We start from the raw sequence: 25,809 nt of genomic DNA on the forward strand, positions 1-25,809 counted from the left end.
CAGTAAGTGCCTGGTCTGGTGGGAACACTGGATGGTGCCAATGTCCAGAGCCCTCTGAGCTTGAGTGTTCTCACCTGTGATTTTAGGAACCAAGCACCTGCCTCCTGCACAGGCAGGTGGTCACAGGCAGGGCTGGGCTTCAGCAGGAATGCACTTTCAGATGGGAAAACATCAGGATGCCTCTATACAGGTTAGGAAATAGCCATTGTCCAGAGCTGCCCAGGCATCCAAGTGCCTCTCCTGGGACCCTGGGTACTTCTCTATGACCCAGCAGCTGAAGGGTTGGTTAATGCTGGGCACACCTGAGACCGCGGGGACCTGCCTAATGCCCTGCCTGGCATCTGATTTGTCTGCACCAATCCTGCTATTTACCGGGTCCTGGTGAAATGCAAATCGATCACATGCAGAGGAAAGACATGTAGATGATGCAAAGGCAGAATGCTCCTGGTGTTACCACTGGTGCAGCCTGGAGCCATCCAGGTGGGGCAGGAGACCTGTGAGCCCAGACAAGAGGCAGTGAGAGTGTACTTGGGGCCCCAGCACCAGGCTCCCTCCTGGCCTTCTTTCTGCTCTCTCCATGAGTTCAGAGCCCCACGTCTGTTATTAGTCAGCTTTTAGTATTTCTCAGATGATGGCTTGGCCACTGTCCTCAAACAGTTGTGCTAAAATGTAAGTGGATGAAATACTCCCTGCTCCCAGCATAACCCAAAGTGATGCTCGCGGCCAGGCTTAGCTGTGGCACCCACTTTCCCGGGCTCAAGGGTTTATCCACAGCCATTAATCACACGAAAGCAGATACTAAGGAGCATTAGCCCTCCAGCTGCCGTCCTGCTTCCCAGGCCATTACTTGGATTACCCTTGAACTGCACCCTCGCCCCCATCTCGGGATTGCTGGGATCCTGCAGCCCCCCAGGTGGGTCCACGACCCCCCACCACCCACAGCTGCGTGGCCTCCTTCGCGCTCACCCTTCCTCCCATGGCCAATGAGGCTTCACACAGTATTAGAATGGCCACTGGGCAGCAAATGAGCACTCCCAAATCTACAGCCTCTGCCTCCTTTGCTATTAACCATGACCAGCAGTGTTAAAAAGCACATATTCTTCCATGGGCCTGAGGGGATAGGAGACCCTGGGGAAGGAGGCATGACTGGTTGTAGCATCGCTTTCCAGGAGAGATCTCTGGCTCCTCAGGTTCCTCCCAGTGGCCCAGGGGATTCAAATGCGGGTACATTTTGCTCCTTTTTGGTTCCAGAGTGTCTTTAACCACAGAAGGACTGGAAAGGCTGATGGTGGGAATCTGGCTACAAAAAGAGGCAAGGAGGGGACTTCTCTGGTGGTCCAGAAGTTAAGACTTCACCTTCTAGTTCAGGGGTGCAGGTTCAATCCCTCCTCAGAGAGCTAAGATCTCACATGACTTGCAGCCAAAAAACCAAAGCATAAAACAGAAGCAATATTGTAACAAATTCAATAAAGACTTTTTAAAATGGCCCACATTTTTTAAAAAAAGAAAACTTAAAAAAAAAAAAAGGCACTGAAAGAAAAGAATACCAAGGAGTACAGTGTAAAGTCAGACCCCATGAAGGGCTCGTCTTCCACTACAGGCCCAGAGAGACCCCCTCACCACTCAGGCTGCAGTTTTGCGGAGCTAGGACACCTAGGTGGATGGAGCCCTGCTCTCTGGAGCAGTCACTCTAGTCAGACTTAATGTGAATGAACCAGCAGATTCATCATGTAAAGAGGGAAAATTAAGGGCGTGGCTGCCACAGATGGGGTGTCTGAGGGAATGAATGAGTGAGGCTTCTGGGAAGGGCAGCCCAGGGTAGTGGACAGCCAATGCAAAGCCCTCAGGTGGCGGGACCAGTGGGCCGGAGGAGAGGAGCACTGTGTGTGGCTGGAGAGCTGAGGGGAATGGGGTGGGGCTGGGTCTTGTCGGGCAAGGGAAGCCCAGCCAAGTCCAGCAGGTCACCTTTTCTGGATCTGCTGCTGCTGCTGCTGCTAAGTCGCTTCAGTCGTGTCCGACTCTGTGCGACCCCATAGACGGCAGCCCACCAGGCCCCGCCGTCCCTGGGATTCTCCAGGCAAGAACACTGGAGTGGGTTGCCATTTCCTCCTCCAATGCATGAAAGTGAAAAGTGAAAGTGAAGTCGCTCAGTCGTGTCCGACTCTTAGCGACCTAGGTTTTTTCAAATTATTTGGGCTGATTTCAAGAGTTTTAAATCATCTACGTCCACAAACACAAAGAAACATTCATTTTCATCCCATCTTTAGAAGTAAACACTGACAAAACCCCGAGATACATGTATTCGTTCTGCATCCACAGACTCTACTATCTGTTCATTGGAGCACAATGATCATGATGCCGTGTTACACACACATAGCGAGTAGACAGGGAAGAGGAGGGGAGAAAAATGAAAGACCCCATTACAGGTACACATATATGGATGAAATACCCAGAAATGCAAGATAGACTTAGCTCTAGATCTGCTGGCTTATAGGGATGCTGCTGAAAGAGTACATGGACCGCTAAAGGTGTGAGTGATGAGAACTATGGGATTCTGTTTGAGTAAAGATGGCTTCCCTGGTGGCTCAGACAGTAAAGAATCTGCCTGCAATGCAGTAGACCCAGGTTTGATCCCTGGGTTGGGAAGATACCCTGGGGAAGGAAATGCCTGAAAAATCCAGTATTCTTGCCTGAAAAATCCCACGCACAGAGGAACCTGATGGGCTACAGTCCAAAGGGTAGCAAAGAATTGGACATGACTGAGCAGACACACACACACAAGGATGATTCCATCTACTAACCCCTCCATGTGTGTGTACATTCCAGTCTGAGTGTGTAGAAGCCAGTGGGGTACCAACCACCTGCCAATTATCTCCAGAGGATGGGAGGGAGCAGGGGCTTACACTGCTTCCTCTGGATGTGGGGTAAGGGAGGATGGGCAGCAGGGGACTTGTGGGTGCTGACAGACTCTAGGATGTTCAGGGGAGCAGGCGGCCCCAGTGACTGCGACACTGGCTCTGTTTCCCTATGTGTTCTCCTAGCCTGCCAGGGGAACATACTATCATACCTGACAGTGTGAAATACATGTCACAGCACCATGTAAAATTCGAAGGCACTGAAGCACTGCATTGTTCAAGCCAGGGGTTCTTCCAAGCCCATGGAAGAATGTGAAATCCAGTCTAATCTGGTGAAATGCAGCTCAATTCCCCTCCCCTCCCCTCCCCCCCTGCCCAAATCACAAATCTCAGTCTTCTGGACCATCTTTCTTGTACTATTGAATAAAAAAACCTTCATAACAGGTCAAAGCTGACTGCAGTAAAGTTATGTGCATTTATGTGCGCTTAGTCAGTCGTGTCTGACTCTTTGCGACTCCATGGACTGTAGCCTACCAGGTTCCTCTGTCCATAGGATTTCTCAGGCAAGAATACTGGAGTAGGTTGCTGTTTCCTACTCTAGGGGATCTTCCCGACCCAGGGATAGAACTCAGATTTCCTGCACTGCAGGCAGATTCTTTACCTTCTGAGCCACCTGTCCTTCAGGCCTTGCTCAGTGCCTCCTTCCCTGGGGCCAACATAGAATAGGAGCCTCTGCCCTGAGGCTCTGCCCCTCCTGCTGCTGTTGTGCTTTCATTAGCTGGCACCTTATTCGGGTGACCCTGCTGGATGTCTGCCCCTGATGTTCTGATTTGCCATCACTGGCTCCTGAGCTCCAAGAGGTCCCAGGAGCATGCAGCAGGGCTAAGATGTCCTTGCTAGGGAAGGATGGCATGCACCTGGCTTTATTAAAACACCACGGTGGGTTTGCAGAGAACAAAGAATCATGACATACTTGCACCAACAACTTCCTAGCTGATCATAATGGTGTTTTGTTTGCCTTTCAGCCAGTGTTCTAAAAATTAAACCTGTGACATGTTACAAATTGTTGTTGTTGCTGTTTTTAATGGCATAAAACATATAGAAAGTAAGAAATTTTCTAGAAAAGTCCCATCCAAAACCAGCTCATCTTTCTGATGAGGAAACCAAGGCCCAGAGAGGTTAAGTGGCTTCCCTGTGGCCACACAGCAGAACTAGGATTTGCACTGAGGCCTCCCTGGCTCCAGGCTGTTTTCTAGCATTCTAGGCTGCTCTAGAGCTGAAGGTCAAGTGTGCCAGCGAGGCCCTACTGCTCAGGGTCACGTGAGCCTTTTCCAGACACTTACCTGCATTCAAAAGAGGAAATGTGTCTCAGGACACAGAAGGGCTGATGTGGGGAAAAGTATGACTTTTCTTAGCAGCTGAAAATCTCCTGGGGAGGGAATTTTGAAAGAGGCCAGGGGAGAGGGGCCGTGGTTCCAGGGAGGTGGGGGTCATCTGAGCTGCTTTCTAGGGATGGGGGTTCTGGTGAAGGGCTTGGTTTGTGGCTTGATCTGCTGTGTGCACTGAAGCACAGGCCAAAGGGTAAGGGGAGGTCAGAGGTCACAGGGCTGCCACTGCGTCCCCAGCCTTCCCCTTGAACTGCTCCAAAAATGGTGACATAAAAAGGGTTTTGGTGGGGTGCTCTGAGTTAAACGGAAGTTTCTTTCATGCAAGACTTATCAGAACCTTTAACATGGCGGTGTGCACTGTGAATCTCTAACAAGGGACGCCTTGGTCCCTCTGGTTTGGGGGCTGCTCTCTCCAGGCTGTTCTTGATGTTAGGCTTCACAGGGTCCTCTTGGGGGTCATGAAGCAACAGAACATCTTGGTTGCCTACAGCCCCTCCCAACCCATCAGAGATTTTGACTCAACCTTGTGATGGCTTTCCTTCATTCTCAGGCCAACTCAACAAAGCAACCAAATGTTTCCCCACCGGCCCGGCCAGACTCCTCCTGGAATGTACAGGGGTGCCTTGTTTGGAATGCCTTCCAAAGGTCTCTTGTTTGGCATCCCCTTTACACTGGGGTGGGGGTTGGCCTGCCAGAGTCATACCTCCCCTTGAGTATTTGCCCAAAGCAAGGGCGGCAGGCTGGTTGGACAACACAGCAGTCGTGGTGGGCTCGCCAGGTCTCAGCCCCTGCTCAGCCCAGGGGTGCCCCTCAGCCCAGCCTGGACCCAACATCAGCCCTGGGGGCCTGTGAGTTATCGGGCAATGTCAGACCTGCTCGCCCCTCCCGTACTCCCCCTCCAACTTCCTCAAACACAGACCCTGCAGCCCAACCAACTCCCTTTGGCTCCTGTCACCCTGGCAGCTTCTTTCCCGGGCCCTTTCTCTGATACTTTGGGGAGGGGGAGTGGCAGGGGCAAGGAGGGGCAATGTCCTTTGAGCAAGTGACTCCAAGCCCATTCCCTGCTCTCTCCCACCCCCAGGGTTGGATGGCATCACTGACTCAATGGACATGAATTTGGGCAAACTCTGGGAAGCCTGGCGTGCTGCAGTCCATGGTGCTGCCAAGTCAGACACTACTTAGAGACTGAATAACAGCTCCCCCACCCAGGCCTCTCAGAGTGAAAGAACCAGGCCTGTGACCTTTCTGTGTCTGGGCGAAACGTGAGGGCTACCGAACAGTGAGGAGTCCAAGTGAACCAGAACTAGGACCTGCAGGCAAGTGGGCTACCTGACAGGCCCCAGAGAGCGGCTGGACCCCCCATCCCTGGGAACACCTGTTGTCACGTAGGTGAAGGGTGACTGGACTGTCCACAGGCTGGGGGCACCTGTGGCACCTTCTCCCAAACTCAAGGGCTCTCTGCCACATCACCCAGGCCCTTCTCCCATGGGTGGCTGCCTGGGGAACTCTGCTCAGGTTTGAACACGGGGTATGGAGCCTGTTCCTGGGCCTGGGGATCCCCAGAGCTCCATATTCACACAAAAGGGAACTCCCCTGCCCCGTTCAGATGCTAGAGAATCAGGTACCACAGCGCCTGGGGAAAGACAGGGCCCAGATTGAGTCTCCCCTGGTTCAGCTCTGCTCTGAGAATCTTCCTCAGCCTCAAAGGGGACCACAGCACCTGCTCCCTGGGGTAGTGGCAGGGATTAAAGGGGTCGTGTAGTCTCCTGGACCCTTGTATTCAAAGTGTGCCCTGAGCACGGGGCTGTAGACCGTAAGGGCTGCCACGAGGGCCATGCCAGTGCAGCTATTTGAAGGAGTCAATGGATGTCTGTTACAGTTAATAATTTTTTAAAACCTTAAGGCTTGAATTTTGTATCTCTTTTTAAAATTTCATCACTTAATAGTTCATTTGTATTGCATTCTATGAAAGTATCAGTCTATAATGGGTTGAAGATGTAACAACTGGCTATTCACAACAGTCAGATTTCAGGTTTTGTCCCACAGATGATGGGGCAACCGTGGAGAGACGGGTCGTGGTAGGAGTCTGTTACCTCTATGGCCTTCATGACAGAGGAGTGGGGAGCTGGGCCCCTCCTTGCTTGGGGATGGGGATGGTTTGGATTTACATATGGAATTCTGCTGGAGGAAGAAATGGCAACCAATGGCAACCCACTCCAGTATTCTTGCCTGGAGAATCCCATGGACAGAGGAGCCTGGCAAGCTACAGTCCATGGGGTCGCAAAGAGTCGAACACAACTGAGCAACTGAAGACACACGTACTTGGAATTCTGTAAGTGAATTCCAAATGCAGGCTATGTGGGTATGCATGACACCCTAGGTTCTAGCAATGCCCTCTGAGAAGTAGGGGAGGCAGAAACCCGTGGGGCACTGGATCTGGTCATAGTGCCAAAGGTCTGCCACCGCTGCTCAAGGTGAGGGGCGGCAGGATTGCAGGAGGTGAGACTGGTGGCAGTGACCCCAGCCTGCATGGTGACCTCGAGAAGGAGGCTCAGACAATCCTGGGGGCCGCTTTACAGGAGTCCCTTCTCAGCCTGGCTTTGTAATGTGCTTTGCCCTCACTCACAATTCATCCTCCATGCGCGCAGCTGGGACAACCCCAGGTCAGGACACCCGGGTTTACCCTCACTGCCCCTGAGGCCTACTTTAAAGGTATTAGCACAGTTTTTGGTTCCCTTTTGTCTGGAATGTTCTCTCAGCTCTCTGAATAGCTGAATCCTTCTGAAACTGAAGGCATGAGTATAAATGCCAGCTATTTAGACACTATCTATAAATTAGATGGCCACCTACCCAACCCTATCTTTCTCTATCCTACCCCTGTTTACTTCCTACCACATTCTGTTGTATTTCATCTCTTCCACTGAAATATCAGCTTCACAAAATCTAAGTCTTTGTCTATTCACAAGTCCTCACACTGTGTCTGGCATGGACTAAGCTTCCATGAACATTTGAATGAATTAAAGAAATAAAATCCTATGTTGTGACATTTGGAGAAGGCAATGCCACCCCACTCCAATACTCTTGCCTGGAAAATCCCATGGACTGGGGAGCCTGGTGGGCTGCCGTCTATGGGGTCGCACAGAGTCGGACACGACTGAAGCGACTTAGCAGCAGCAGCAGTTGTGATATTAAAAAGCAAGTATTAGCATATTTTTTAAAAAATCATGAAAACATGGTTCTGATTTCAATATCAGAGATACGGCTAATACAACAGATAAGCATAGACCCACAGTCCTGCTGTTACAGGTGTTTTGAATTTCCATATGTGCTTCGTATATTTTTATTTTCTTTAAAAAGAGGGAAGGAGGGGACGAGAGAGCACACTACAGATACAGCTAACCACCCCCACACTAAAGAAATATGTGTATTTATGTGGAATTTTCCTGTGTTCTAGAATTTCAATAAAGAGTATGCTTTCAGGGTTTGCTTTTTTATTCAGTGCATCCATGCTGAGATAACTGGCTTGGTTATTCAAGTGCTCTAGAGTGTTCCATTGTGTGAATAAACAGAAGCTGATCCTTACCCTCCTAGATGGACTGTTTGGTTCTTTCTGATTTTCCACAGCACGCAATGCTGACGCGAGCATTGTGTACCTTCCCTTGAGTACATGGACTACAGTTTTTCAAGGTTGACTCTAAGATATAATCACTGGGCCAGACTATTATTTAGTTGTGTTTAAGACCTTGGCCGTGGACTCTAAATGTCCTCTGCATCTTTCAGCTAAAAAAATGTAGACGGAGACAAAAGTACAGACAAGGAGTTACATACAGAAACATTTTCTATTTCCCGTGTGAACACTTGAGGCTTTTTCAGGAAGAGAGACCATTCTGCCAGGCAGCTGAGGATGGAGCTCCAGGGGCTCCAAAGTCCACCGAGTTTGGGTCATTGCCCAGGACTGCATGCCGGCCATCTCTGTCTGTCTAAGACCGTAGGAAGAGCCTTAGAGGTGAGAAGAGCTGGCCAGACAAGGACTAAAGGCCAAATTTGCCTTTGGCAATGGAAGGTCCAGACGAGATGACCCCAGGGAGGTTGTGCATGCTGTACCTTGTGTTGGTCTTTTTCCCTTTGGGACCCCTGGTGTGTTTCAGTGAACACCAGGCAGAAGAATGTGGGTTTGGGTTAGGAAATAGGGACCTGGCCCTGAGCTAGTGATGTCAAAGGAGGGCCAAGTGTGTAAAAAAATAGAATGGGCACAGTCCACTATCTGCCTGTGTGATTTTGGGGGTGTTTCCTAGCACCGCTTTAAAGAGTGGCTTCCTTAAAAGCCAGAGGTGTTGTTGTTCATTCTTCTGTCAGCAAGTGTACTTCTCAGTTCCAGACCCAAGGGTTGTAAATAGGGCAAACGATGACATTAAGACTTTTCACCTTAAGCGGCTTTTCTAGGAGTTTGGCACTGTCTGCTCAGAAATGAGGAGTGGGGCTGAGATCTTTGCTCTTGGACTTGTCACCAATGGCATGTCTCCTACAGCGAAGGTTGGGAGCGTGTCTATATTAGTTAGGTGCTTTTCAGTCTTGAACAAAAGATGAGCACTTCCCCCTCCTCCCCTCTTGCCAAATTCCCTGAGTCTAGACCCCATCTATCACCATTTGGGACTTCCCCTGCTCCCATTCCCTCTCCAGCATGAGGCACAGGTCAAGAAGAGATATCATGTTCAAGAACAACAAAAGCCTGTTCCTTTTCAGAGTTTATCAGTGAGAACAGAGTGGACGCTTGGTTTGGGGAGAAGGGGTCACGTGGTCCCAGGTTGCACATGAGTCTCATTCCTGCCAAATGCTGTGGTGGGTTTTTGGATGTTGATTTTGCACAAGACATGGGTGCTCACTGTCCCTGAAAAGAACACTGACTCATACACGCATAAAAGCAGAGAGATGCCCCCACAGAGCCCCCAAAGGACGGATCTTTCCTATTTCTGAGACAAGTGAATTTTAACTCTTTATTTAGAAGAGAAAGCCTTTCATTTGTTTCATCTGAATCTTCAGGCTCATGGGATGTGAGAGACTGATCCATACCTGCCCACCCAGTTTGCAGCTGGGAGCCTGAAGCCTGGGGAGCCCCAAGATGACCCCTCTGCTTCCAGCCCAGGGGAAAGGCCTTTCCTGGCTCAAGTCCCAGGCCCTGGAGCCCGCCTGCATGTGGGTGCTAGTGAGGGCTCGTGGGAAAGGGGTGTCCTCGCCGCCCACACAGGGCAGGCCCCTGTTTGTGCACTGTGGCACCTCTGCTGCTTCCCCTACTCCCTTCCCTCAGCGGGCATCCCCAGGGAAAACAGAGATTTCCCCCTCCCTGAGCCTCTGAGATGAGATGTCCAGAGGCCCCCAGAATGGCCCAGGCTGGGTTCCTGGCTGGATCTCACCACCCTCTGAATGGTAAGGGTTAAGTGCTGGCCTGTCCAGGTCCCCTGAGTTCAAAGAATCATTTAAGGCCCTGGGTGCTCAGGCCCCCAGTCCAGTCACCTGGGAAAAGCACAGGTAGGGTTCAAGTCAGCACACCTCTTTGCAAGGCACTGTACGGGGCCCAGGGGCAGGCGCATCACAACCTCTTTCCATCAGTCTGCTTTGAGTCTCAGGAGCCCCCTGGCCCTCCCGGGGCCCTCTGAGGCATCTCTGATCTTCACTGAGGGTTCCCCAAAGTCCTCACAGTTATCCCGCAGACATGTGATGAGGAACGAAGGTGAACTTTGAGGCAAGACCCCAAGAGCTAAGGGGGTGACATTACAGTGGAGGAATGGAATGTGAGACCCACACTGTCTGCACGGCTCACACTCCTAGTAGCCTCCTCGAGAGCCGTGGGGGATATGTGCATGGTGGGGGCAGCTGGGAGGGGTGGGCGTTAGATATACTGGCATGAAGGGTGAGGAGCAGTCCTGACACAGGAGCTCTAGTCTCGGATGCCCACCTCCACCCCCCAGGCACTCTGAAAGAGGGCAGTGGGAGACTAGCATCCCCTCCTCACAGGCCCTCTGCCCACCCACTCACCTTCTGTGACCCTGACGTGGAGCTCTTGAGTGAACCCCTCTTGAAGGAGCTGCTCATCTTCCTCACGGAGCCCATGAGCCTGCTTCTCGTGTCCTGGGATGGGTGGAGGCACAGTCCCTGTGGGGACCCCCGAAGGGCTGGTCAAAGGGGTCCAGAGTCTGGTCAGCCCAGGAGGAGCAGGTGCGGATTCCAGCTGCCCTCTTTCCAGACTCCTGCCTTGGGGCTCCGGGGCGCTTCTATAACATCTGTAATCAGGCTTAATCCCTCCATCCCCCCAAGGTTTAGAGGGGGCAGATTTAGCAAATGGCGATTGAAAGTAAATCCACTTTGAGAAAGTGGTGGCTGCAAAGGGTGGTCACACGGGAGGGATTTGGGTGTGCAGAGCGGAAAGGCTCAGATGGGGGCAGACAGCCCACAGCTGCAGGGTGGGCCACCCCCACCAAGGGCAGCACCCAGATTCCCCAGTCTGGAAGTAAGACCAGCACCAAGGCCTGGCCCCTTGGGTCATGGCTCCTTCCCCCAGCTCCAGGCACGCTCTCTCTCCGCTGTTAACCTGCCATCATGGCCTGTTACAGACATCCTTGTTGATGGTCTATCCAGTCTGGGTTGGGGCTCAGAGTGTTCTGTGAGTGCCTCTCTGTCATGGCTATTTCGGGAGTGCCGGTCTGGCCCCCCACAAAAGGGCTCAGTTTCTTAAGGGAGGTGGGGTTGTAAGTTCTGGCCCAGAGCTCCAGGTGGGCACGTGGTGGGTGTTCCCCATGGGGTGCTCTGTGTCAGCCTCATCACCCATCCGGCTTTCTCCTCTGTGGGCACGGGTGTCATCACTCCCTGCAGACGTGGATAGTCTGTCCTCTTGAACCCAAAGACTGAGCCTCAGAGGACAGTGACGTATTCCCAAGGTCATAGGTGAATTTTTTAAGGACAGACAGGCTTTAGCTCAATAAATAAATGGTAGCTGCTGGAGCCTGCACAGCACTCTAAGCTGGACTCTCTGCTTTGGCATTTCCTTTTCCTATTAACCTCAACATGTGTGTGTTAGTCGCTCAGTCATGTCCCATTCTTTGCTACCCCATGGACTATAGCCTGCCAGGCTCCTCTGTCCATTGGATTCTCCAGACAAGACTACTGAAATGGGTAGCCATTCCCTTCTCCGGGGGATCTTCCTGACCCATGGATCAAACCCTTGTATCCTGCATTGCAGGCGGATTCTTTATCATCTGAGCCACCAGGGAAGCCCTAACCTTGTTAACCTTTAGTGAATTGTGAACTGCTGCAATCACTGCTGAAATCTGAGACTCACTCATCCTGACCCCTCTCTGGCTTCCCCTTGAGAAGGAATCCTGGAGCAGCACAGCAGCACAGCAGCAGCAGAGGATAGAAGGGAGACAAGGAGGGGGGCTGCAGGAAAAAAGGGGATGGGTAGGGAGAATGAGGAACAGGCCAGTGTGTTGAGTCAGACTCCTGGGGTATCACACACTCCTTCTTGCCCCAGGAGGTTGCTTGACCTCGGAGACAGGACCTCTTCCTCTTAGGGGGCTTAGGAGCTTGGAGAGGCCCAACTCTGGCATCTCTTCAATACACTCCCCACTGTCTCAGTGTGGACAAAGCTCCCGGGAAAGGGATGGTCTAAGCCGTACAGGAATGTGGGAGAAGGCTCCAGGCCCAGGGAGCAGTCGGGAAGAGGGGGTGAAGGGGGGAAGGGGGGTGTATGTGGGGGGATGTCTGGAAAGAGGAAGAGCCAGGAAGCATAGGTGGCTGGAAGTGGGGTCAATGTGCAGTGGGGATCGTGGAGGCCCTGGAAGCCTCCTAAGGAGCTATAGGGTTCTCTGAGCCATATGGCCTGATTTGCAGTTGAAAAAGACCCCTGTGGTCCCTGGGAGGGCTAGCTGGGGGGGCCAGGGCAGAAGGGGAGCCCAGTCACTTAGAAGGCAGGAGCAGGGTGGTGAGTGGTGGTCTAACCCAGAAGATACAGTGAGAGCAGAGCTGAGGGGCTGTGTGAAGGGCCAGGCCTGGGGATGACAGGGCAGGAGTGGGGACGCAGTAGAGAAAAGTCAATGCGTAGCAGGCTCAGGACCACAGATATTGGAAGGCTGGAGTTGCCCTGGGTGACACAGAGAAGCCTGTGGGTGAAATGGTTTTGGAGAGACAATCCAGGACTTGGTGTTGCTAAGCCCTAGCCCTTTTTTTTTTCTTCAGCTGTGCCTTGCATCATGTGGGATCTTAGTTCTCTGACCAGGGATCAAATCCAGACCCCCTGCATTGGAAGCACAGAGTCTTAACCACTGGACTTACCAGGGAAGTCCCCCAATAGCATTTTCAGTCCTAATTCTCCCTGATCTTGCAGAAGCATTGGGTGCCACATCCCTATATTGCCCAAGAGTTCTGCCTCGTGCGTGCGTGCTAAGTCGCTCAGTCGTGTCCAACTCTTTGCAACCCTATGAACTGCAGCCCACCAGACTCCTCTGTCCATGGGATTCTCCAGGCAAGACTACTGGAGTAGGTTGCCATTTACTTCTCCAGGGGATCGTCCCAACCCAGGGATCAAACCCACATCCCTTATGTCTCCTGCATTGGCAGGTGGGTTCTTTACCACTAGCACCACATGGGAAGCCCCAGTGAGAAAAAAATCCCCATTAAATTGCTAAAGAAATAACAAAACACCCATCAATAAACCTAGCAACAAGTTTGTAAGTTCAATGTGAGGAAATTATAGAATTTTACTGAAGAACATGAAAGGAGATCTTGACAAAATGTATATTCTCATTCATTGCTGCAGTACTTTTTGGAAGTCAAACTAGCTATACTATTCAAATAAATAAATAAAATACATTTAATATATTATTTTAAAAGTACACTTACTTGTTGACTAGTAACTCCTCTATGGGCTCTATCTCACAGAAATTGAAGCTCTATGTAATGTAAAGATATATATATATATACATATATATATCTTTTTTTTTTTGCAGCTTCATTGTGACTCTTAGCTAAGAGTAATCGGTTTCCATTCAAGGGAGGAGCAAGGGTATGATTCTGGTAACACCAGCATCTATGTATCTTTTCTATATGTATATGTATGGGCTTCCCTGGTGGCTCAGACAGTAAAGAATCTGCCTGCAATGCAGGAGACCCTGGTTCAATCCCTGCATTGGGAAGATCTCCTGGAGGAGGGCTTGGCAACCCACTCCAGTATTCTTGCCTGGAGAACTCCATGAACAGAGGAGCCTGGAAGGCTACAGTCCATGGGGTCGCAAAGAGTCAGACACGACTGAGCAAATAACACTTTCTTATATATGTATACGTACACATATGTATACATATGTATATATCTGTATACATATTAAATACACATTTATGTGTATATAAGGGGCTTCCCTGGTGGCTCAGAGGTTAAAGCATCTGCCTGCAATGCGGGAGACCTGGGTTTGATCCCTGAGTCGGGGAGATCCCTTGGGGAACGAAATGGCAACCTACTCCAGTATTCTTGCCTGGAGAATCACATGGAACGAGGAGCCTGGTAGGCCATGGTCCATGGGGTCCCAAAGAGTTGGACATGACTGAGCTACTTCACTTTCACTTTCATGTGTATATAAAAAAAAAAAAAATATATATATATATGTATTTAAAGATGTTAACTACAGCATTTTTGGTAGTAGCAAAAAACTAGAAACAAAATCAGTGTCATTCAAAGGAGAAATAAGTAAATCATGGTACAATATGCATACCATCATTAAAATAACCTTTGTATGGGTTTTTCTGGTTGTTGTCATGGCAACTGTCAACTGTCTTGGACTGGTGGGTGTGTCCTTTAGAGAATGTGTCACAGTGAGCCTATGATGAGGCTCAAGCTCTACTGCAGGTTGCCAACTTGGACCTAGTTGGTTCCAACCAGCTTTTATTTTTGTTTTTTTTTGGTTTTTTTGCAGCTTCATTCTGACTCTTAGCTAAGAGTAATTAGTTTCAATTTGAGGGAGGGGCAGGGGTATGATTCTGGTAACACCAGCATCTGTGTATCTTTCCTATAAAGTAATTTTTGCAGAGAGAAGCCCTCTAGCCTCTGACTTGGGTGGATGAGCTTGACCCCTAAGGTTCCCTGAGCCATGGGAGGAGAGGTCCCGAGTACTTCACATCCCCTGTGTCCTGGGTCCAGAATGGATCTCGTACCCTGGGCTGTGCCTGGGGTTCCCACATCCATGGGGCTCATGGATTCAACCTCTCCAGACAGCAACTTCACCTCCTGCTGAAACCATGCAATCCAAATTGGTCTCTTAACTGAGATCACACACCTGGCCTCAAGACTTAATGGAACTCAGGTCCTTGATGTCTCTGGAGGATTGAGTGACAGACACAGTGATAGGTAATAAGTGCATTTATTTAGAGAGAAACACACTCCTCATAAAGAGTGTGGGCCATCTCTGAAGAGAACAGCCCTTGGTTACTGGGTTGTCAGTTTTTATAGGAGTGGTTAATTTCACAGGCTAATGAGTGGGAGGACTATGCCAGCTATTTGGGGGAGGGGTGGGGATTTCCAGAAATTGGTCCACTGCCCATTTTTTTACCTTAATGGTTGGCCTTGGGAATGTCACAGCATCTGTGTGTGTGTCATTTAGCTAATGTGTTACAGTGAGCATATACTGAGGCTTAAGGTCTAGTAGAGTTGACCCATTTGCCATCTTTGACTTTGTTGTTGCTGTTCAGTCTCTCGGGACACGTCCAACTCTTTGCGACCCCATGGACTATAGCACACCAGGTTTCCCTGTCTTTCACTATCTCCTGGAGTTTGCTCAAACTCATATCCATTGAGCTGGTGATGTTTGTTTCTAATCAGTTTATGTTGTGCCCTTGGGCTCTGTCATTATTTTAAAGGTTGTACCCTCTCCCCCTTCCCTCCTGGTTTTACTACCAGGAGAGGGACGGGAAGTCACTTGAGGGGTGAAGGAGACAACCTGGAGATTCAGTTGCTTCTTAGGCTGACTTGCAGCTGCTGCTGATTTCATATTTTCCCAAAGGATCTCAGATGCCCCCCAATACTGACATTCCTGGGGTCACTGGGGGCAAATCAGCCTGTGTGCTTCCCACTGAAGGCAGCTAGGTTTTAGCTTCCCCAGCCTTGCTGAATCAAGGTCAGCAGTCAGCCCAGCTGTTTTCCTGCTTCCCAAATGTCCTGGGCATTTCTCAAGGGCTGTCCAATATTCTGCTGAGCTCTTTGTCACTTAGGGATAATGCCTTTGTCATCCATTTACTGTCATTTTAGCTGAGTTTGGGGAGGGAACAGAGGTTAATGCAACTTTCAATTCAGTATGTTTAACCAGAGGTCCATATTAGATTAAAAGAGATTAGGGAAGTGGGGAATTGGAAAAGAGAAAGTCAGAAGAAAAACACTGCATTTAAAGGATACTCGAGTTTTTTATAATAATGAATGCTGAAGAGACGCCACTAATGTAAACATGTGTGTCTGTGTGTATGTGTAAAAAATGATAATGCTTATTATCTCAGATTCTTGAGATTTCAGGTGCTATTTATTTTCTTTTTCAAAGATTTTTGGAGGGGAAAAATTTTTACATAGGCAAAGAAATTTGTTTGGTACAGAAAGCCAATGGCTGCTTCTATGAATATTCAAAATCCACTTCTTGGCCATCTACCTTCAAGACACATTTGTCCACATGGACGCAAATGCCTGAGTAAGATTCTCGGAGCAGTTCTCTCAGGGTTACTTGAAATGCTGCCTTCCGGGTTTGAAGTCTTAAAACTTCCTGCTGAATAAAACATAAGTCCCAACTTTTAGGTTTTGAATATTTTTTAAGTCAGCAGTGTGTTCCTTGGCTTGTCAGGACTCAGAAAGTCTTCACTGGCTTGGGGCCAGTGAGGGAAAATGTCTCCTCATGGCAGCACCCAAAGGATGGTCAAGGCTGCAAGTTTGGCAAGACAGCTCTTCCCAGGTGGGAGCAGCTTGAGAATGGCCGGGAAACCTGCTGCTAACACAGAGCCTAGGAGAGCCCATGTCCTTACATGTGCCGGGAGATACCTGTGCTTTCCAAAATCTCCAGACCCCAAAGAGTGGAAAGAATTAACTTCCCTCTAAGCCCAAATGTTATTACTCCTGCCCCATTCACCAGGCTTACGCATCCTGCATTGGGGTGCATCCTAAATCGGGATTAAAGGGAAAAGTGCAGGGCCAGGCAAAGCTGAGACCCTAAACGTAAGCCCGGATGATCACCTGTATTGAGAATGCAGCCCAGGACAGCGGGGTGACTTTTGTCCTCCCTGTGGCCCATCTGGTCACCCTCCTGTCCACGTGTCACAGGGAAGACAGGTGGCCCTGCCCTCTGCCAAAGCCTGCCTACTTCTCGACAGAAGACCTGGCAGCTGTGAGCCTTTGGGAATGTTTATTTCCCACAGCATGAAAAGCCCCAGCAGTTCCCAGTCCCTTGTAAATGGCAGAATGCTCCACCATGTAGGGCCTGAGTTATGGCTGCTGTGATGGAGTTTTTAGGGTGACGAGTGGGGACCACAATCACCTATACACACAGCCTCCTTCACTCTGCCATTTTCAACATCTATTTGTTGAGCATCTGAAATCTGCAAAGGATTGAGCACATTTGCCATTTGCTGGTTATGAATAGAAAGCAGAGGGGAAGAACAAGGTGAATTTAAAAGTGTCCCCAAAGCCAATGACAGTATAGTGTGCACAGGGCTGACGTTTATGAACAAGACAGGGAAGGACCAGCCAAGGGATCTGGGGGAACCCCTGGGAACAGCAGAGGTGAAGCTGCAGACAGAACTCTGCGTTGGGGTCCTCGTCCTCTGTTGGGCCCATGGGGTTACTGTGATGTATCTTTCTGTTGAGAAGGGGATGCTGCCCAAGGGGCCATTGGTGCAGAACTAACAGATGAGGCCCCTGGATGGCCTCAATTACAGGCCAGGGGAGGGGGGCAGGGCAGGGCAGGGTAGGGGATGGCCCAACGTGTCAAAAGATCATCCAGGAACTAGAATAATTTGCTATGGCCGAGTTTAGGGTTGTGGGAAAAGGCTGAGCAGCCTGGAGAGACATCCAGAGTTCAAGGTTAACTGACAAATTCAGAGACGATCGTCGGACTTATTTCTGGGAGGTGGAGTCGCTGGTAGAACTTTCTCTTTTGTATCCTGATATACTTCAGCCACCTCATGCGAAGCGTTGACTCATTGGAAAAGACCCTGATGCTGGGAGGGATGGGGCAAGAGGAGAAGGGGATGACAGAGGATGAGATGACTGGATGGCATCACCAACTCGATGGACATGAGTTTGGGTAAACTCTGGGAGTTGGTGATGGACAGGGAGGCCTGGCATGCTGCCATTCATGGGGTCGCAAAGAGTCGGACATGACTGAGCAACTGAACTGAACTGAACTGATACTTCTACATGGGCTCAGTGGTAAAGAATCTGCTTGCAGTGCAGGAGACTCGGGTTCGATCGCTGGGTTGGGATGATACCCCGGAAGAGGGCATGGCATCCCACTTCAGTTTTCTTGCCTGGAGAATCTCTTGGACAGAGGAGCCTGGTGGGCTACAGTCCATGGGTCCCAAAGAGTTGGACACAACTGAAGCGACTTAGCACACATGCATGCATGCTTCTAAATGTTTACAATAAATGTGTGTTTTTTTAAAGTAAAAACAACTCATAAACATGATAAACGATCAAACATCAAGGAAGGATTTAAATTGGAAAGGACCCCTTCCCCGAGGCACCCACTATGTCCATCTGGGAGTGAACCCTTCGGGGAATGTTTGCCGCTTATGCAAGCTTCTTGTTTGTAGAGCTGCCTGGACGGAATTAAGAGCTCCCAGGTGAAGCCAGCTTTCTTCACTTATCCAGATTGTTCTGACATCTTCACCCTGTCAATCAACATAATTGTGCAATTCTCTTTAATTACATGTGCAATGATATTGTTGCAATTTTCACACTTTGGTGGCCATTTTCATTGTGTTCTTTGAAAGAATCTTTAAACTACAGCACTATTGCACTCATCTCACACACTAGCAAAGTAATGCTCAAAATTCTCCAAGCTACAACACCACCTGGCTACATGAACCGCGAACTTCCAGCTGTTCAAGCTGGATTTAGAAAAGCCAGAAGACCCTGAGATCAAATTGCCGACATCTGCTGGATCATCGAAAAAGCAAGAGAGTTCCAGAAAAACATCTATTTCTGCTTTATTGAATACGCCAAAGCCTTTGACTGTGTGGATCACAACAAACTGTAGAAAATTCTTAAATAGATGGGATTACCAGACCACCTGACCTGCCTCGTGAGAAATCTGTATGCAGGTCAAGAAGCAACAGTTAGAACTGGACATGGAACAACAGACTGGTTCCAAATCAGGAAAGGAGTACATCAAGGCTGTATATTGTCACCCTGCTTATTTAACTTAGATGAAGAGTACATCATATGAAATGCTGGGCTGGATGAAGCACAAGCTGGAATCAAGATTGCCAGGAGAAATCTCAATAACCTCAGATATGCAGATGACACCACCCTTATGACAGAAAGTGAAGAGCAACTAAAAAGCCTCTTGATGAAAGTGAAAGAGGAGAGTGAAAAAATTGGCTTCAAACTCAACATTCAGAAAACGAAGATCATGGCATCTGGTCCCATCACTTCATGGGAAATAGATGGGGAAACAGTGGAAACAGTGTCAGACTTTATTATTTTGGGCTCCAAAATCACTGCAGATGGTGACTGCAGCCATGAAATTAAAAGATGTTTGCTCCTTGGAAGAAAAGCTATGACCAAACTAGATAGCATATTAAAAAGCAGAGACATTACTTTGCCAACAAAGGTTTGTCTAGTCAAAGCTATGGTTTTTCCAGTAGTCGTGTATGGATGTGAGAGTTGGACTATAAAGAAAGCTGAGCACTGAAGAATCGATGCTTTTAAACTATGGTGCTGGAGAAAACTCTTGAGAGTCCTTTGGACTGCAAGGAGATTCATTGTCAATCCTAAAGGAAATCAATCCTGAATATTCATTGAAAGGACTGATGCTGAAGCTGGAGCTCCAATACTTTGCCCATCTGATGGGAAGAACTGACTCAATGGAAAAGACCCTGATGCTGGGAAAGATTAAAGGTGGGAGAAGGGGATGACAGAGGATGAGTTGGTTGGATGGCATCACTGACTTGATGGACAAGAGTATGAGTAAGCTCCAGGAGTTGGTGATGGACAGGGAAGTCTGGCGTGCTGCAGTCCATGGGGTCGCAAAGAGCTGGACACGACTGAGCAACTAAACTGAACTGAACTTCGAAAAAGTTTACCAGTTCACAGGGACCAACATATTCTTGTCTAAAGAGATAAGTTGTTGCTGCTGCTGTGTTGTTTTAGTCGCTAAGTCATGTCCAACTCTTTGGGATCCCATGGACTGTAGTCCACCAGGCGCCTCTGTCCATGGCATGTCCCAGGCAAGAATACTGGAGTGGGTTGACATTTCCTTCTCCAGAGGATCTTCCTGATGAGATCTGCTAATTTCTTTCTCAGGAGCGTGTAGTCTTGCTCCCTCTGGTGTCTGCTTGTAGTACTGCACGTTCTCTGGAGCAGTGTCAAGCTGCTGAGCTTTCTCTGTGGCCCTGGGGATCTGAGCTCTCTTAGTTCCATCACTGCTCTGAGTCAGCAACGACAGAAACCAGTCTCTTGGGCAGCCCCCTGAAAAGTTGAAACACTGGACGTATGTTCTGCTCTCTTCCTCTCAAAGGAGAAGCTGGGAGTTGCACTTTCTCCTGATAGCAAGCTGTGCCTGCTTGGGGAAAGGGTTGATGTGGTTTAAATGAAATGGATTTCTCTTCCTTGTTTCAATGCAGCTCTTCTTAGCTTTCAGCTTCCTAGGATGTTATGACTTCCTAACTGGCTTATGGAGTTCTCTGAAACACTTTTTTGAACTATTTATTGTTGTTAATCTCTGTATTTGTGTCTTCCTATTACATCATCTTGCTGTCACTTCCTGGTTTGGCACCTGTTTACACAAATAAAGTTTTATTGGAACATAGTCATGTTTCTTTATTTGCACATCATCTAAGACAGCTTCCATGCTGCAGTGGCAGAGTTGAGTAGTCGTGACAGACACTCTATGGCCATGAAGCCTGATGTATTTACTGATAGGTCTTTTACAGGAGAAGTTAGCTGATCTCTGTGCTATATAACAGAGATTAATCGTCTTTTAGGGCTTCCCTGGTGGCTCAGATGGTAAAGAGTCTGCCTGCAGTGTGGGAGACTCGGGTTTGATCTCTGGTTGGGAAGATCCCCTGGAAAAGGAAATGGCAACCCACTCCAGTATTCTTGCCTGGGAAATCTCATGGACAGAGGAGCCTGACAGGCCTATAGTCCATGGGGTCGCAAAGAGTCGGACACAACTGAGCGACTTCACTTTCACTTTCTAATCATCTTTTAAACTTTATACAAATATATGACAAAAGAACTGCCATATAAGAAAGTCTAGCCAAAAATGTAGAAAAACAAATACTATATAATTATGTCAGGAAGTTAATTTTTTTAATGTTATGTTATATTTCTGGGTTTACAGTGTTTGGGGCATTTTTCAGCACTTTAAAATTTCTGATTTGTTGTGATTTATTTTCTCATTCTAAATATTCACTTTTATACCTAACTTGGTTTTTGCAACATCTAATTCTTACAGGAGTCTCACAAGTCTATAATCTTCAGACCTCACAGAATCCAGATCCACCCTGTCTAAATGGCTCTTAAGACCTAAGAGTATGCAGTTACATTTTAGAGAATAATAACTATATTGCATCAGGGAAAATTGTGTATTTCAACTGATCTTGCTTGCAAGGACTTGAGTGTCTTATTACTGCACTAATGACAGCACCTGAGAGATTTAAAGTTGGTGAAATGTGAAAGTAGCTATTCAAGTGACAATGAATGACAATAAAGCCATAGTGTAGCTGCTCAGACCCAAGCAAAAAGTCCTCAGAACTATTACAACTGCTCTTTATTTCTTGAGAACTCTGTCCCCTCTGCTACTGACAAAATGACCAACCTTTGGGTTTGTAAAACATTTTTAATAACAGAGATATATTTTATGCTATAAGAGTGCACACAGTCATAAAAAACTTAAAAGCAGTTACACACAAACAATACTCCATTTTTTTCTGTTTTCCACTGTGGCTGCACCATATTATTTACCAGTTCTGTACAAAAGTTCCCATTTCTCCACATTTATATGAAAATGGGGGAACTCTGGATATCGTCCATATCAAAGGTTTGTAGTCAATTTGGTAGGCTTTCATAACAGAATTATGGTTATATTAAAAAGGCAAAGGGCTTAGGTTTTAGGAATATATCCTTATGGTTCAGTTTAGTTCAGTTCAGTTGCTCAGTCATGTCCAACTCTTTGTGACCCCATGAATTGCAGTACGCCAGGCCTCCTGTCCAACACCAACTCCCAGAGCCCACCCAAACTCATGTCCATTGAGTCGGTGATGCCATCCAACCATCTCATCTTCTGTTGTCCCCTTCTCCTCCTGTCCTCAATCTTTCCCAGCATCAGGGTCTTTTCCAATGAGTCAACTCTTTGCATCAGATGGCCAAAGTATTGGAGTTTTAGCTTCAACATCAGACCCTCCAATGAACAACAGGACTGATCTCCTTTAGGATGGACTGGTTGGATCTCCTTGCAGTCCAAGGGACTCTCAAGAGTCTTCTCCAACACCACAGTTCAAAAGCATCAATTCTTCGGCACGCTGCTTTCTTTATAATCCAACTCTCCCATCCACACATGACCACTGGAAAAACCATAGTCTTGACTAGATGGACCTTTGTTGGCAAAGTAATGTCTCTGCTTTTTAATATACTGTCTAGGTTGGTCATAACTTTCCTTCCAAGGAGTAAGCGTCTTTTAACTTCATGACTGCAATCACCATCTGCAGTGATTTTGGAGCCCAAAAAAATAAAGTCAGTCACTCTTTCTACCGTTTCCTCTTCTGTTTGCCATGAGGTGATGGGACAAGATGCCATGATCTTAGTTTTCTGAATGTTGAATTTTAAGCAAACTTTTTCACTCTCCTCTTTCACTTTCATCAAGAGGCTCTTTAGTTCCTCTTCACTTTCTGCCATAAGGGTGGTGTCATCTGCATATCTGAGGTTATTGATATTTCTCCTGGCAATCTTGATTCCAGCTGTGCTTCCTCTAGCCCAGAGTTTCTCATGATGTACTCTTCATCTAAGTTAAATAAGCAGGGTGACAATATACAGCCTTGATGTACTCCTTTTCCTATTTGGAACCAGTCTGTTGTTCCATGTCCAGTTCTAACTGTTGTTTCCTGACCTGCATACAGGTTTTTCAAGAGGCAGGTCAGGTGGTCCAGTATTCCCATCTCTTTCAGAATTTTCCACAGTTTATTGTGATCCACACAGTCAAAGGCTTTGGCATAGTCAATAAAGCAGAAATAGATGTTTTTCTGGAACTCTCTTGCTTTTTCAATGATCCAGCGGATGTTGGCAATTTGATCTCTGGTTCCTCTGCCTTTTCTAAAACCAGCTTGAACATCAGGAAGTTCATGGTTCACGTATTGCTGAAGCCTGGCTTGGAGAATTTTGAGCATTACTTTACTAGCATGTGAGATGAGTGCAATTGTGCGGTAGTTTGAGCATTCCTTGGCATTGCCTTTCTTTGGGATTGGAATGAAAACTGACCTTTTCCAGTCCTGTGGTCACTGCTGAGTTTTCCAAATTTGCTGGCATATTGAGTGCAACACTTTAACAGCATTATCTTTTAGGATTTGAAATAGCTTAACTGGAATTCTATCACCTCCACTGGCTTTGTTCGTAGTGATGCTTTCTAAGGCCCACTTGACTTCACATTCCAGGATGTCTGGCTCTAGGTGAGTGATCACACCAATGTGATTATCTTGGTCATGAAGATCTTTTTTGTACAGTTCTGTGTATGCTTGCCACCTCTTCTTATTATCTTCTGCTTCTGTCAGGTCCATACCATTTCTGTCCTTTATTGAGCCCGTCTTTGCATGAAATGTTCCCTTGGTATCTCTAATTTTTTTGAAGAGATCTCTAGTCTTCCCCATTTTATGGTTTTCCTCTATTTCTTTGCATTGATCGCTGAGAAAGGCTTTCTTATCTCTCCTTGCTATTCTTTAGAACTCTGCATTCAAATGGGTATATCTTTCCTTTTCTCCTTTGCTTTTCGCTTCTCTTCTTTTCACAGCTATTTGTAAGGCTTCCTCAGGCAGCCATTTTGCTTTTTTGCATTTCTGTTTCCTGGCGATAGTTTCGATCCCTTATGGTAGACTGCTGCAGTAACAGCCCCCAATAAATTACTTCCCCTGTTTCTCCCTCCTTGTATATCTCTCTTCCTCTTCCGTGTTGATTCTGGGCAGGGCTACACAAGACCTGTTTTGCCAAATGGGACTTTAGCAAACATGACACAAACAGCAGGCTTGGAAAGTAACTTCCCATTGAGGTTTGCCTTCTCTTGCCGCTGGAAACTCATGGAACGCTGCAACCATGACAACAAGCCCGAGCTAGCCTAACTGGAGGAGCCACGTGGACAATGGAGGCACCTAGGCCAGCTGTCAGACGCATAAAGCCATCACAGACTGTGTGGCCACAACCAATACACCAGCTAACTACTTTTAACATGAGAGAACCAGGCAGCATCAACAGAACAGTCCAGTTGGTCCCAGCCAAAACTGTCAAGCTACGCCATCTTAATCTAATAGAGTAGTGCTGTTTCAAGCAACCAGATTGCAGCGATAAATCAGATAATCCTGAAACGTATATAGATGAAATTACTGATGTTTAGGGATTTGCTTCCCAATAAGCTGGAGGGTATGGAAGCCCCAGTGGTTTATAGGTAAAGAACCCGCCTATCAATGCAGGGCTCGAATCCTGGGTGGGGAAGATCCCCTAGAAGAGGAAATGGCAACCCACTCCAGTATTCTTGTCTGGAGAATCCCATGGGCAGAAGAGCCTGGCAGGCTACCATCCATGGAGTGGTAAAGAGTCAGACATGACTGAGTGACTGAACACACATGCACAAGTTGGGGGTGGGGGGTTGAGTGGAAGCAAAGATGAAATAAGATGGGTTCTATGATGGTCACAGTTGAAGCTGGTGAGGGGGTACACAACGGCTTATTATTTCTTCATTGTTCTCTCTACAATTGGTTATCTTTGAAATGGAAAGTTTCCATAATAAAAAGTCACAGGAGGACTTCCCCCATGCTCCAGTGGTTGGGAATCCTCCTTCCAGTGAAAGGGATACAGGTTCAATTTTTGTTCTGGGAAGATCCCACATGCCGAGGGGCAACTAAGCCCATGTGCCTCAACTACCGAGCCTGCGTGCCCTAGAACCTGGGCTCCACAACAAGAGAAGCCAACGCAATGAGAAGCCCAAGCACTGTAACAAGAGAGCAGCCCCCACTCACTAGAGAAAGTGTGTGCAACAATGAGGAGGACCCAGCGCAGCCAAGAAAACCCAAGAAACAAACAAATCAACCCCCCAAAAATGGAAAACAAGGAAGGGGAGGGAAGTGAAGGAGGGAAGGAGAAAGAGAGGGAAGAAGGTAGATTTCTCTCTTGTCCATTAACATATAATGCAATTGAGACCAGAGAAGGACAGCTATTTCTGCAACATAACACAGACAGCTCACAGCCAAATTCGTCACTAAACATCCTGACTCCTCGGCCAGGCTCTTTCCATTCTCCCCATAGAGTCAGAGGCAGGAAAGTTCCATAGAAGAAGCAGTACAGGTAGGCGTATTTTCTCCTTTTACTTGAGAAAAAAAGCCTTGTGGCAGGTCCAAAACAGTCACACTGAGATCTTTAATGACAAAGGATCCTCATTTATGGTGTATGTTGTTTATCTAGTGTTTGAGGAAGAAATATGTCCTGCTGTTGTGTGTAACATTACATATAAGGCAGGCTGGGAATACCTCCCTCCATGCCCCATTGTACCGTCTGGCACCAAAAATCTTTTCTGTTTTCAAAGATGTATAGTAACCATTGCAGGGGCAACCCACACTGTATCACACTCTCAGGACAGCAACACCAACAAGTTTTCAAATCCAAATACTAACATCGTCTCTTTCCCACAGGTACAAAATGAGCAAAGCCTTCCTTAATCATCACATGGGAAAACGAAGCACTGCAATTATGTGTCTCTCGCCCCAGGACATGTTGGGCATTTAATCAGACGTTGCTACGTGGAGCCCGGCAGTAAACAGACATGAAAGGAGGGTTACTTCATGAAAAAAAAAAAAAAAAAGCCGCTTCCAAGTTTTATTAACCAGTGTCTGTTCCCCTGAGAATTTCAGAGCCTCAGAACTCAGCAGGAGTTGATGGGAAGGAAGATCCTCAACGGTGATAACCTGCCCTGATAACCTGCCCGTGACCAAAGCTTCAAATAAAAACAAAACTAAACTGAATCCAAATCTGTTTCCTAACTGAGTGGGCAGGGCCCACCCTGGCTTTTCTTGAGCGCTGTTTACCAAGACAGCCGCAGGGCTCCACAGATGATTTGTCTGAAGGTGGTGCAGTG

The 25,809-nt window shown here is 47.8% G+C and overlaps 1 long non-coding RNA gene across 1 annotated transcript; it reads left to right on the forward strand.

Annotated features, from left to right (window-relative positions):
* Positions 1-8,112: 8,112 nt before the first annotated feature.
* Positions 8,113-25,696, forward strand: LOC113879769. The gene is made up of 2 exons (XR_003507453.1): positions 8,113-8,249; positions 25,367-25,696. It is a non-coding gene; the product is annotated as an uncharacterized LOC113879769 (long non-coding RNA).
* Positions 25,697-25,809: the final 113 nt, after the last annotated feature.

The sequence above is a fragment of the Bos indicus x Bos taurus genome, chromosome 21 (genome assembly GCF_003369695.1).
Source record: "Bos indicus x Bos taurus breed Angus x Brahman F1 hybrid chromosome 21, Bos_hybrid_MaternalHap_v2.0, whole genome shotgun sequence".
Lineage (NCBI taxonomy): Eukaryota > Metazoa > Chordata > Mammalia > Artiodactyla > Bovidae > Bos > Bos indicus x Bos taurus.